Here is a 10,136-nt window from a genome sequence, read left to right as displayed (position 1 = left end):
CACTCTCTGGGAATGTTATCAGCCCCAGCAGAAACAAATCCTCAATCGCTCTTGATATCTGGGTAGAGAACAAGAGAATTCAAGGAATTTATAAACATAGGGATTCTGATTTGTATGGCCCACACACATGTTATAGCTTCATAGGGAATTCAACTTCACATAATATGTTTTCCTTAATTCCAGACTATAGGCTAAAACATTATCAAAACTGTTCTTTTGACGCTAAAAATGATACCTATAGAATGGATCCAACAGGGAGGACAACTGAATACGTTGACATTAAAACTATGGAAAATGTTTTGACCTCTTCTGATCCAGCAAATTGGATTTCGGAATTTGGGGATTTAACTAGGATACTTTTTAAAGACTCCTATGAAAATCCAATAAATAGATACAGAAAAGCGACTCACTCTCTAGAGGAGAGATGTGAGGGATGTGCTTTAAGAACCATGGACATATAAGAAGGATTTTTATGGACATTATTTACTACCTATGGGCAACGTTTACAATCTTACCCGAAAAATATTCCATGGCTAGTGTACAGATTAAGACCCAGTGGGAAAATAGAACATTGCATTTGGGTTCCTAACATAGTTAATATCGAAGTTCAGAATTGGCTAAAAAATGATCTTGCCTCAACTTGGTCTGAAATAAAAACTTGTATGCAGACAACTCGCATGGAAAATGATGGTCTCTATCCTATGTGCAGAATAGCTAATGTAACTAAAAGTCAAAAATATTGCGAAACTGCAGAAGGAGTGAAGGACACAGAAGGAACGCAATGTGGAAAATGGAGCAGATCAACCTGTTGGGAGGATTTGCAGGAAAATATACTGAGGTGGCAAATGATTCAATTTGATCGTGGGACTACAGTTAGATATACTGGCAGAGGAATGACAGTTGGGGAGATCCATAATGTCGCCATTTGCGCTAACATGGCTCTTAACTCCAAAACTGAGCCCCTGCATAGAAACATGACCCGTTTCATAATAACCCAAGTGTTGGGAATTTTATCAGGGGGAAATTTTACTCGCAAATTTGATTCAAAATCATGGGGCCGAAGGGATATCTGCACCATTTGTAAGAATAGCAAATCAAACTAACAATATAGGAGAACATTTCCAGAATGATGTTTTGGGAATAGCCCCTTATATGGCCCACCCACACGCGTTGTATTCTACCATAGGCAGGTGTGCAGATTTGAGGTATGGATATTATTCTGCTGATTATTGCACGCGGACTGACACAACTTACTGTTATGGCTATGACTATTTTCCTGCTCAAAGTTCACATGAGACAGCTCGTTGGTTGATAGATAATGTACTAAGAAGAACAGTTAGTAACAATAAAATCTTGAGAAGACCTTTCAGAAAGATGCCCAGATCACTTCCCAGATTTACAAATGGGAAAGAATGTGCTAACTGTGTTAGTTACTGCATGGATCAATCCCCTTTCATGGACACAAATATAACAATAAGAAAAACCATCAGATCTAAACAATTTGCGCGTCCAGAGATAGTGAAGGATACAGAAAATTGGCCAGGTATGGATCCAGAGATGATTACTTTGGGGAAAATAAGGTGGTTGGAGACAAAACTCTGCTTGCTGAAATATGGAACTTTGTTCCCGGACTGGAAACGGCCTCAAGTATCAGAGGATCAAAGTCCTGGGTATACTAACATCAATTCAGATATAACCGGTGTATATTTTCCGATGTTTAATCTTATCCAAAAAACTGGATTCTGTTTCCAGATATGGGCCGGAGAATCGGGCTGGAAAATGACAGATTGGAATTTGGTAAAAGGGATTTTTTATGCAACAGGTCAAGGCATAAAAATAGGTATTTCAAGGATAATAACAACTGCAAAGGATTTAACAATGGGAATAGTACAGCCTTTAGTTGGGAGCATTTTGACGGGTATTGGCTATGCATTGGCTATTGGTGCTGCACTGTTAATAGGAGTTATGGGCTTTAGGTTATTTTCCTCCTTGTTTCCCACACTTTGCAAAAGAGGGAGGAAAACCAAATCCCAAACAAAGGAGGAATTAATGTTGGGAGAGAGGCCAAAACAGGTGAACGACATAAAATCTTGCATGAAATTCTTCAAACAGCCAATCTCTACAACAAAAAGAAGTGTCTCTTTCTGTGAAGTTGGTTTACGAGATGTCCTAACACCACAGAAAAATTAAAGGTGGGGGGGGGGGCGGTAGTAACTCTTAGGATTAGCCGTTAGGACTTTCTATTTAACAGGGCAGTTGGCCCCAACAAGATAATCACTTTGGTCAGAATCAAGGACGAGGGAACATCGTTTAGAACCAGCTGAGATTTTGGATCATACTAAGAAAATACTTAACCCAGGACATGATGAGCATTGGAACCAACACAAAGGAAACCCAGGATAATCCAGGGATTAATCTTAAAATCAAGGAGGAAATGATGGTGGAATGAGCTCCCCATTGACATCAGGACGGCAGATAGCTTGCACATCTTCCGGCGCAAACTGAAAACTCATCTCTTTCGACTCCACTTCGAGCGATATAACTATTAACGAAGCACTTTTATACTAATAAAGGACTGGCTTTTCTAAAGCCAGTTGAGTAGCACTTGAAATGTTTTTGCTCTATGAAACCTGATGTACTTTTATGATTCTGTTTTCTTCAAGTTGTATTTTGTTGGACGAACGCACTTATTGTAAGTCGCTTTGGATAAAAGCGTCAGCTAAATGCAATGTAATGTAATAATGTAATTAAATGGTAAAACAAGCTTAGCAACTAGCAGTTAGCTTAGCAACTAGCAGTTAGCATAATATTAGCATTTCACACATTCACTGTTCACCCTGACATCAATTATAATGTAACCCATTATCCCTCTCTTAATTCAACACAATTGTTTTATATTTAATAATTCCATAATAAATAAACCTATAAACCTATAATACTAACTATAATATAATCAACTTCAAATATGGAGAGTCTGAGAAGAGTTTCGAACCGGGGTCTCCCGCATCAAGGAGCAACGCTTATATCCCTGCTACTGCACTGCTTAGAATCTGACAGGCTTGTGGTGGGGGAGGGGAAGAAAATGAAATGGCTCTTAGTACTGTACACGGAACAAAGGAAGGTCCGACAGCTTTGAGCTTGGCCTCGTTGGAATCGCGTCGAAGAGGACATAAAGATTAATCTCAATGCTGTTCAATTCAGATAGGGACAAATATATTATAATTAGGGCCGGGACTCGATTAAAAAAATTAATCTAATTAATTAGAGGCTTTGTAATTAATTAATCGAAATTAATCGCATTTTTAATCACATATAAATATTTGACCACATATAAATATTTGACCTGAGAACAGTGAGAAGCAATTTTTTTCACATGGATTTTAGTATACCATTAGGCGCATTCACACCGCAGTACTTTTCCCACAAAGGTTCATGAGAACTCTTTGAACCTGGGGGAGGATTAGGCAAATGAAGCCGCTGACGTCACTTCTTCTTCTTCTTCTTCGGGTTTACTGGCAGGCCGCAAACGGCGTATACTGCCCATGGGATACTGCCGCCCAAAGTCCCCGGCCGGAAGTCCCCGGAGTTGGGGACTGGCTTCAGTAGAAGCTGCTGGGAGTCCCAGCAGCTTCTACTGAAGCCTTCCGAGTAAATCGCCAGAACGCCGACACCTCCTCATCTCCACCGCTCCCATGTTTTATTTTGTGTTGCCATAAGTTAGTCTCTCTGCGTTTCTGCGCTGGGCTAATGCTAATAATGCTAATGCGAGGATAATAAAATGGCGGCTTCACAAAACTTTTTGGGAGTTTTACGGGGCGTGGTTTGCAATCCGCCCAGCCAATCAGAAATATAGCTCTTTTCCCACAAGAGAGCCGTACGAAAGTCCCTGCTCTCTAGCAGCTCTCTGCTCTCTAGCAGGGACTTTCGTGGGGGTAAAAAGGTTCTCATGAACTAATTTTAGTACCTGCTCTTTTTGGTGTGAACGCGATAAAATAGGCTAACGTCCACGCTAGCTTCCACGCTAGCTGCTATATGTTTTGCATTGAGGTGATACTTGAGGCTTGATGTGCTGCGGTGATATGCGAATTCCTTTTTGCATAATTTGCACACAACCGTGCTCTTATCGACGCTTCCATCCGTCCGTTTTTTAAAACAACATTTCCCACTGTTGTTCACTGTGGTTTGTTGTTGTCTGAAGTCATGAACGTTAGTTGGTGCTCCAGTATAATCGGTACGCCTGAAACTCATCCAGTGAGAAACGTTCCGCGGTGCAAAAATAAGTGCGATTAAAATGCGTTAATTTTTTTAACGCGTTAATTTTTGTGTAATTAATTAATCTTAATTAACGCGTTAAAGTCCCGGCCCTAATTATAATATAATAGTTAAATCATTTGTTTTTTTTGCTCATTGAGTAATCAATAACTGAATTTGATATATAGAGTAAGTGAGCTGGCATATTGTCACGGTGGACAGTCATTGAGTTATCATACTTAAAATCCAACATTTAGATATGACTAAATAAAAAAATAAAAACAATAGTCTCTTAATTAAAAATGGAGAGCCCAAGGGAGATTCGAACCAGGGCCTCCCGCATCAAAGAGCGGCGATTATCTCACTGCGAAACAGGGCCTCTTCGAGTTTACTGAGAAAAAAGTCTATCATATATATATATATTTCTCAGTATGTATATCAACGGGAAATGTTCCTGTCTTTTCCGCCATCAAAATGTACAAACGACACATCAAATCACATCTACAGACCAAGACGAAGCGAATGGAAGTACTCCCAGACTCCTAGCATGTGAAAAACGTGTGCAAAGTATCCGCAAACGGAGCAGTGGCTGTGATGCTAGCTTTGCGGCTAGTGGTTAGCATTTTCAATGGAAATATACATCGAAACATCATGTTTCAGTAAAAACAAGGTCCCAGTTGGGGGACACACGACACATCAAATCACATCTACACATCAAGCCGAAGCTAATTAGAATACTCTTGACTGCCTAGCCTGCGGGGAAAGTGGTGTGCCCTATCACCATAAGAGTGAGAGTGAAAACAGCTTAAGGGAAGGTTTTGTTCAATTTTAAGCCATAACCTTTGACATTTAGTTGCACCAGAGGCATCAATCTGCATATTATCTCCGAGCCGGTTCTAATGAGAGCAAGTTTCAAGCGGTCGGACCTTCCTTTGTGCCGTAAAGGGCACCGTACGGCATGAAAACGTGACCTCTGACCTCGGTTTTGACCTTCTCGAAGGTCGCAGGGTCCCCACATTTTGCAAGCGGGTTCCACACAAGTGCAACAACACACTCTCAAAGTTTCGGAGCGCCAACCACATTTTTTGAATTTTTTTCAATTTGCTCATTCTTCTCCAGCAAAACCCTGTCTGATTCTACGAGTAAATCAGGATTTTGTGAGAAAGTTTGACATTTGATTGAAAAAAAAGTTCTGGGTGTGTTACCGTTTACATACTTCAGATTCCTGATCTGGGCCCTATTTAGACGCCCCCTGTGAACAAATTATCTCTTTAGCCCTTTTAAAAGTCCTTTAAACACTCATGCAGAACTGCAGCTTCTCAAAAGGCCTTAAGGGAAGGTTTTGTTAAAATGTTAAGCCATAACCTTTGACATTTAGTTGCACCAGAGGCATAAATATGCATCTGCTCTCCGAGACGGTTCAAATGACATCAAGCTCAAAGCGTTCGGACCTTCCTAAGTGGCAAAAACAGTGGCGTATACCATACACAGGTGACCTTTGACCTTTGGAGCTTTGTTACATTTCAAGCTGTAACCTTTGACATTAGGAGCAGCAGAGGCATCAATCTATATGTACTTTTCGAGCCGGTTCTAATGAGAGCAAGTTCAAAGTGGTCGGACATTCCTTTGTGCCATAAAGGGCACCGTACGGCATGAAAACGTGACCTCTGACCTCGGTTTTGACCTTCTCGAAGGTCGCAGGGTCCCCACATTTTACAAGCGGGTTCCACACAAGTTAAACAACACACTCTCAAAGGCTCGGAGCGCCAAGCACATGTTTTGAATTTTTTTCAATTTGACCTCTCTTCTTCAGCACTAGCCTCTCAGACTCTTCGCGTCAGTCAGGATTATGTGAGTAATTTGACATTTTATTGAAAAAAAAATTCTGGGTGGATTTAAGTTTCCATACTTCAGATTCCTGATCTGGGCCCTATTTAGACACCCCCTGTGGAAATATTATCTCTTTAGCCCTTTTAAAAGTCCTTTAAACAGTCATGCAGCACTGCAGCTTCTCAAAAGGCCTAAATGAAAAATGTAGATTGTGAATTTTACAGCCATGTTGATATAATACATTATAACCTTTTGACACATTAACTCATGTGTAACAAAATCCTGTATGGGAAGAAAACCTTCAGGTAATAATTGATTATAAGAAAATACCAAACATTATTCACAAATGTACATCCATTATTTTCCACAGTAAACACTCCAGTGAAAAGAAGTGTTTATCTCCATCTTTCAGTCCTAAAATAAACTTCACATTTAGCAAACCGCCACCTCCTGTGGGAGTAAAATATCATCAAGTAGATTAGAAACGGGTCACAAGTGCAGTTTTCCAATTTTGTGGAATTATAGGACACCTCTCATTTCCCACAGAGCCCCAGAATAATGTGTTAGTCCAAAAACATGCTTGATCAGTCATTGTTTTAAATCATGCAGTTACACTGATCACATGCAGACATACACTCACACTCACACTGTCAGGTTGTAATGTCAAGTTTGGTCAGGTTCACCCCAGAGTCAGTCATCGACAGTGCCTTTCTCAAGTAACACTGTCAGTCAGGGTCAAAGGTCATTTGGTCTCAGTCTTTTTGGCCATATGTCGTGCTCTGCAGAGACTTTGATATTTCAGCATAGGCCAGTATCCTTTGTCTACAAAAATCTGTCATATATGGAGCGCCATCATTAATTAATTCACGATTACAACTATAATTTTCCAGACATTTCTAACTTTTCATTGGGACAGCTGTTTCCCACATTCCCTGAAATGTGTTAGCCAAAAATGTCACTTCCTTATAGTACTACTACTGAGTTTATTAACACCTAATCTATATTAAAATGTCTAATAGATCTATTTCAGAAACTTGTGCATATAATTATTTTCTTGAGTCAAAACATTATTAGGATCTGTAAAGCTCTGCCATGTATTTAATAACTCATATTCATTTATCTTCAATTCTGGTCCACTTAAAGAACAATGTTTTGAATTTTTTTCAATTTGACCTCTCTTCTTCAGTACTAGCCTCTCAGACTATTCGCGTCAGTCAGGATTATGTGAGTAATTTGACATTTTATTGAAAAAAAAATTCTGGGTGGATTTAAGTTTCCATACTTCAGAATCAGAAAAATCATCTATTTAGCCCTTTCCAAAGACCTTTAAACAGATCTCAACATCATGGGAAGTGGGACCCCATATTGATTGGTGTATACCACTCATGGGAAGTGGGATGCCATATTGATGTATGGACACCCCTACATGGGAAGTGGGATGCCATATTGATCTGTGGACACCCCTACATGGGAAGTGAGATGCCATATTGATGCATGGACACCGCCCCCCACGGGAAGTGGGACACCATATTGATCTGTGGACACCCCCTTGCCCCCCCCCCCCCCCCCCCCCCCCCCCCCCCCCCCATGACTGTGGACACCCCTACATGGGAAGTGGGATGCCATATTGATGTATGGACACCCTCCCCACGGGAAGTGGGACACCATATCGATCTGTGGACACCCCCTTGCCCCCCCCCCCCATGACTATGGCGCCACCTAGGGTCCGATACACGCACTCACCATGGCAGCATCCCACTTCAGGAGTCATACACTGGCAGTGGACACCAAACTGCCCTGGTTGTCCCATAACCTAATATGGTGTCCCACGGCCTGGGTATCCCAATGAGAAAACGGCCCAAAAAAGGCAATTTCGGCTACCCTATTGCAGATTCAGTCTTCCCAGCCTGGTGCAGGTCTACAATTTTCTTTCTGGTGTCCTTTGACAGCTCTTTGGTCTTGGCCATAGTGGAGTTTGCAGTGTGACTGTTTGAGGTTGTGGACAGGTGTCTTTTATACTGATAACGAGTTCAAACAGTTGCCATTAATACAGTTAACAAGCGGAGGACAAAGGAGGCTCTTAAAGAAGAAGTTACAGGTCTGTGAGAGCCAGAAATCTTGTTTGTTTGTAGGTGACCAAATACTTATTTTACCGAGGAATTTACCAATTAATTCATTAAACATCCGACAATGTGATTTCCTGGATTCTTTCCCCCCATTCTGTCTCTCGTAGTTGTAGTGTACCTAGGATGAAAATTACAGGCCTCTCTCATCTTTTTAAGTCAATCAATCAATGTTTATTTATATAGCCCAATATCACAAATGTTACATTTGTCTCAGTGGACTTTACAGTTTGTACAAAATATCAGTATGACAATACGACACCCTCTGTCCTTAGACCCTCACATCGTACAAGGAAAAACTTCCGAAGAAAACCCACAGTTTAAAGGGAAAAATGGGAGAAACCTCAGGGAGAGCAACAGAGGAGGGATCCCTCTCCCAGGACGGACAGACGTGCAATAGATGCCGTGTGTAAATTGAAAAGATAATACATTTGCAACATAGGTAGTCCAAATGTTTGGAAATGCATGTGTGTATAATAGGAAGATGAATCCACGAGGATATCCATCCAGGACCTATGATCCAGGACCACAGCCACGACTCAAGATCCAGGGCTCGCGATCCAGGACAGAGGAGCGCAGGATCATCCATGACTCCGGATCTCGGCGTATATAGACACCAAAAAGAAAGACATTTGGGGAAGCTGGGTTAATCGGAACATGAGAGTACACATGTATAGACAGAGAGAAGGAAGAAGTAAGATGTTCCCGACAAACTAAGCCTATATCAGCAAAACTAGGGGCTGAATCTAATCAGCCCTAACTATAAGCTTTATCAAAAAGGAAGGTCTTAAGCGCACTCTTAAAAACGGATAGGGTGTCTGCCGCCCGAACACAAACTGGAAGCTGATTCCACAAATGTGGAGCTTGATAAGAAAAGGCTCTGGCTCCCATTGTACTTTTAGAGACTCTAGGAATAACCAACAACCCTGCATTCTTGGAACGCAATGCCCTAGTAGGACAGTAGGGTATAATGAGTTCTTTAAGGTAAGATGGCGCCTGCCCATTAAGGGCTTTGTAGGCGAGAAGAAGAATTTTAAATTATATCCTGTGTTCTATAGGGAGCCAGTGTAAGGCAGCCAGAACAGGAGTAATGTGGTCCCTTTTCCTAACTCTGGTTAGTACACGAGCTGCAGCATTTTGAATCAGCTGAAGCGACTTCACTGACTTCTTGGTACACCCTGATAATAAAGAGTTACAATAATCCAGCCTTGAAGTAACAAATGCATGGACTAGTTTCTCTGCATCGTTTTGAGGCAAGATATGCCTGATTTTTGCAATGTTACGTAGATGGAAGTAGGCGGTCCTTGAAATTGATTTTATGTGGGCGTTAAAGGATAAATCCTGATCAAATATAACACCAAGATTCCTTACAGTCTCACTGGAAGCCAAATTAATGCCATCCATAGTTAGTATATCCTTAGATAATTTGTTTCGTAGATTCTTCGGGCCAAGTACAATAACTTCAGTTTTGGTCGTGTTTAACATCAAAAAGTTTAAGGTCATCCACGTTTTTAAGTCCTTGAGGCAGTCTTGAATATTATTTAGATGATTAATTTCATCAGGCTTGATTGATAAATATAGTTGAGTATCATCCGCATAACAATGAAAATGTACAGAATGATTCCTTATAATATTGCCTAACGGAAGCATATATAATGTGAACAAAATAGGTCCGAGCACTGAGCCCTGTGGCACTCCATGGCTAACTTTGGTTTGCGTGGAAGATTCATCATTGACACGTACAAACTGAGAGCGTTCAGATAGATAGGACCTAAACCAGTCTAAAGCAGTTCCCTGTATGCCAACTAAGTGCTCTAGTCTTTGCAATAAGATATCATGGTCGATAGTATCAAATGCAGCACTGAGATCGAGCAAAACAAGAATAGAGACACGTCCCTTTTCAGAAGCTATTAGAATGTAATTTGTGACTTT

General features: G+C 40.9%; 1 pseudogene; it reads right to left on the bottom strand.

Moving 5' to 3' along the window:
* Positions 1-8,960: 8,960 nt before the first annotated feature.
* Positions 8,961-9,857, bottom strand: LOC117533582 (annotated as a pseudogene).
* Positions 9,858-10,136: the final 279 nt, after the last annotated feature.

Source organism: Gymnodraco acuticeps, unplaced genomic scaffold (assembly GCF_902827175.1).
Source record: "Gymnodraco acuticeps unplaced genomic scaffold, fGymAcu1.1, whole genome shotgun sequence".
Lineage (NCBI taxonomy): Eukaryota > Metazoa > Chordata > Actinopteri > Perciformes > Bathydraconidae > Gymnodraco > Gymnodraco acuticeps.
This window is presented reverse-complemented; position numbering and strand designations above follow the sequence as displayed.